The following is a 4,415-nucleotide window of genomic DNA, read 5'->3' as shown; positions in this document are numbered from 1 at the left end:
CCGGGGGGGCATTTCTCTCTCTTTCTGGCAAGCGCTCACGCCCTATAGCAATAATAATAATAAAAATAAAAACAAGAAGAAGAAGAAGAAAAAAAAAACTTCTCAAAAAACTACCCTGTGTGTGTGTGTGTGCACAGCCTCAAATCTTGACCAGGTGAAGAAGTGGAGGAAAGGGGATTGCAGCGTGCTCACGCCCCATTGGGAGGTGCTTTCTCCTCTGTCTCAGTCTCGTCCATGCACCATCTAGCAATTAAAAACAAACCAAACAGGGCCAGCAGGTGGCACAGTGGTTAAAGTGCTGGGCTCCCACGTGTCTGACCACAGTTCAAGGCCCTGACTGGTGACTTGAAATGGTGGGCGTGGTGTGCTCAGAACTCCAGGCTTCTGGAGAATGGAGGAGAAGGGCTTGGTTTGTGGCCGCCTCCTGGGAGAGCGATTTCTCACTTTCCCTTTCACTGTCTCTCTCTGTGTCTTTTCAGCGATCTCACACACCCTATGGGAAAAACCTAAAAAAAAAAAAAAAATCAAAAACCCAAATGAAATAACAAGACAAAAACGCTTGTCAACAGTGTCCCGAGCAGTCTCCCAGGGACCCGTGTTACCTCAGTTCTCCTTCTCCGTCTTCACGCTGGCGTCCCCATAGCGCCACACCCTGACGCTCGGCCTCTCCCCAGTGCTGAGCTCTGCAAGAGCCACCTCGCAGCCCCCGGACACCTCCTGGACGGTGCAGTCAGCTGGCCCCGTGACGGCGACCGTATGCTGCTTAAACCCAAAGTCATGAAAATTCCCGCCCAGGGGTGGTGTGAAGGCGCTGGACTCACACATGGTCGAACATGGTTTGAGTCCCAGTTCAGACAACTTGAAAATCACACCGGGTGTGTGTGTGTGTGTGCACCCAAGTTCCCGAGAGGAGAATGGAGGAGAAGGGATTGCAGCATGGCCATCCTCCCGGGAGTGATTTCTCGCTTTCCCTCTCTGTCTCTCTCTAGGGTAAACGTGCATGTCCTATAGAGAAAATCTCTCTGAAAATCACTAATTAATGAACTAATTTTTAGCGCTGGAGCACGGCAGGGGGGGACGGCAGTGGCCAGACGCTGCGGGCGGGTGTGCGTCTTTCTCTCCCATTCTCGCTGTGCACGCACGTGCTCTGTCGTAAATAAAAGGGAATACGTAAGATCGGGTTAGACTGGTACATTTCAGGCTCCCAGTGATGGCGTGAGGCTGGTGACCGCCATGCTGGACGGGGCAGGTACAGGACATCTGCATCGTTACAGAGAGCTGTGGACGACGCTCGTGGGCCCAGAGACGTCTCCTCTGCCGGCGTCCAAGCTTACCGATCTCTGACAGCTGTTCTGAGGGCGAGCATCGGGCTGGACAGCCCGAGGGGCAGTGACTGTGGCCATCCCGTTCCTGCCGTGTGACTGACATCCCAGGTGTCTGATGGGTGCCAGGTAAGAAGGTGGGCATGGAGGAACAGGCCGCTGGATTGAAACTCGGGCTGTCGCACTCCCCTGCACGATCACAGTATGGGTTTACTTGAACTCATTTACAGAACGTTGAGTCCAACGGGCTGCTGACAACGAAGCTCTAAGCTGAACTCGACTGGGGTGCCGTGAGCCCATAGGCAGCATGGAGGTTACGGTGGCTGGACCCAGGACCCAGCAGCTCGGAAAACACGCCGGGTGCGTGTGCGTGCATGGCCAAAATCCCGATGGAGAGTGGAAGAGAAGGGACTGCAGATGGCCGTCTCCCCGGGCCTGCCTTCTCACTTTCCTTCTCTCTCGCTGTCTCTGTGTCCAGCGAACGTATGCACCCTAAAGCAATGAATATTTTTCTTTTTAATTGGAAGACACCTGCCCTCCTTTTCACTCTTGCCCCAGCAGGAAGGTCCTTGACAGCCGATTCCCTTTTCCCCAGCAGGAGGGTCCTGGACAGCCGATTCAGAAAGCCCTATGAGAACCCCAGAAACACTCTTTTTTTAAAAGAGCATTTTGCTATGGGACACATGCACTTGCCAGAGGGACAAAGAGGGAGACAGAGAGACAGAAAGCGAGAAATATCTGCCCCCCCGGGGAGATGGTCACGCCACAACCCCTTCTCCTCCATTCTCCTCCCGGGATCTCGGGCAGGTGTGTACATGCTCTCAGCATGGGTTTGTTTTGTTTGTTTTTGGAGAGGTTTTTGCTATAGGGCGCGTGCGCTCGCCAGACAGACAGAGAAAGACATAGAGACAGAAAGCGAGAAATCACCCCCCAGGGGGGATGGTCACGCCACAATCCCTTCTCCTCCATTCTCCTCTCGGGATCTTGGGCATGCACACACACGCGCCCAGCGTGAGTTTTAAGCCACGGGGTCCAGGACGCGAACCACTGTCGACTACATGGGAGTCCAGCGACATAGCCATTACGCTAACTGCTGGTTCCCTCTCAGCATGAGTTTTAAGCCGCCGGATCTGGTACTCGAACTGTAGTTGAGTCTGTGGGAGTCCAGTGACGTAACCACTATGCCCTGCTGGTCCCCAGAAACTCTCTCTACAATTGTGTGGACTGGGCTTCAGCCTCTGAGCTTAGGAAGCCAGCCTTGCTTCGGTCTGCAAACACTGAGTCAGCTTTGGTGGCAGGGACCAGCCCGCAGACTGAGGGGCTCAGAAGCCGGAAGTCCAGGGCCATGCTGGCGACTTCGGCTCTCTCCGAGGCCTCCTCGCTCCTTGCCTGCAGATGGCCGCCTTCTCCCTATCCTTGCCTGGCCCAGTCTGCCAGGACGCCTGTCAGGCTGGAACGGTCCCCCTGTTGACTTCGTAGAGACTGTATCTCTCAATCCTGGGGCGTTCTGAGGTCCTCGTCTTAGGATTCAAGCATATGAATTTGGGGACACCACTCAGCCCACAGCCAGGACTGTTTCCTAGACAGCGGCCGAGAGTCCCTTCTGTTCACAGTGCTCACCGATGGAGAGAGAATAGATCTGTCATTGTGCTTATCAGACAATTGACTGCTTTTATTCTGTAAGGGCGAGGGAGGAAGATCCCCCACCTCCCAACTTGGTAAGGATCTGTTTTGTTCTTTAAAACACAGATAAAGTTCAGCTGGTGTAGAAGGAAGAGTCTTCTTAAGGATAAACGCAAGTGGAAATCAAAGCTGGCAGTGGCGTGGTGGTTAAAGGTGCTGGACTCCCACATGGCGCGACCACGGTTCAAGTCCCTGACACTGGTGGATTGCTTTCTCACTTTCCTTCCTCTCTGTGGTCAAAATAAAGTAAATAGAGTTGAACTGAATGATTAAACAATAAGGAAGTGGAAATCTAGAATTAAGACTGAAAGAAGACAGTTTGGGGCCAGCCCGTGGCCGGTTAGGGAGCCAAGGAGGGGCCACAGCAACTTCAGGAACAGGTCAACTCTGTTCATCAGTGCGTGCCCAGAATCTCCACAGGAGGGAGCCACGGAGCAGGAAACAGAGCAGCACGGGAGGGGCCTGCTCCGGCTCCCTCTGTCCCGCTCTCCTGGCTGCCTGTGCTCTCTGGCAATGGCAGAGAGGAAGGAAAGAAGGGAAGGGGCTGGGAAGGAACCTGAGTCACAGTGAGCCCGAGCAGGTTTGTCAAGCAGACACTGTGGGGCTGGGTGGGGGCTTTAAACTAAGTGCTAGGAGGCACTCTTTCTTACTCGACACTACTGCTTTCTTATTTTAAAAAATAATGATTTTATTTAACTTTGTTTTCATTTGACCAGAGAGGGGCAGAGTGGCAGAGCGAGAGAGCGAGAGCGAGAGCGGGAGAGAGAGGGAAAGTGAGAAGGCAAGCCGCCAGGTCCGGACGGAAGTGCCATCTGCTCCGTGGGAGTCCAGACCCTTAGCCACCATATCACCTGCTGGCCCCAATTTCTTAATAAGCCACTGAATCCAGTTGTGACTGTTTTGTTGCTTGTTTTTTTTTTTTTTTTTTTTGAAATGGTTGTATTGTAAAAAGATGTTTCTAGCAGCTGCTGGGGCCAGATGGAAGGCCGTGGAATGGACCCTGGCCAGCTGGAGGGTTGGGGAGGACCTGGGTGTGTTGGGACCCCTTCCGATGTGCCTCTGTCTCTGTCTCATGAAACAAATCAACTTTTTTTTTTTTTTTTTAAGTTTTTGCCTTAGGGTTCGTGAACTGGCAGTTGGGGGAGTGGAGAGGCAGAGAGAGTGACAGGGAAAGTGAGAATCCCCCTCCACCCCGTGCAGAGGGGATGGCTACACCACAATCCCTTCTCCTCCACTCTCCCCCTGGGATCTTAAGCATGCATGCACATGTGCCTGGAGTGATTTTCAACTACTGGGTCTGGGACTCGAACTGTGGTTGGTCATCTAGGAATCCAGTGACGTAACCGCTACGCCATCTGCTGGTCCCCAACTTTTAAAAAGTCTTTAAAGGAAGGGTTGAGCAGGAGGCGT

This window comes from Tupaia chinensis, unplaced genomic scaffold, assembly GCF_000334495.1.
Source record: "Tupaia chinensis unplaced genomic scaffold, TupChi_1.0 Scaffold150288_1, whole genome shotgun sequence".
Taxonomy (NCBI): Eukaryota; Metazoa; Chordata; class Mammalia; order Scandentia; family Tupaiidae; genus Tupaia; species Tupaia belangeri.
This window is presented reverse-complemented; position numbering follows the sequence as displayed.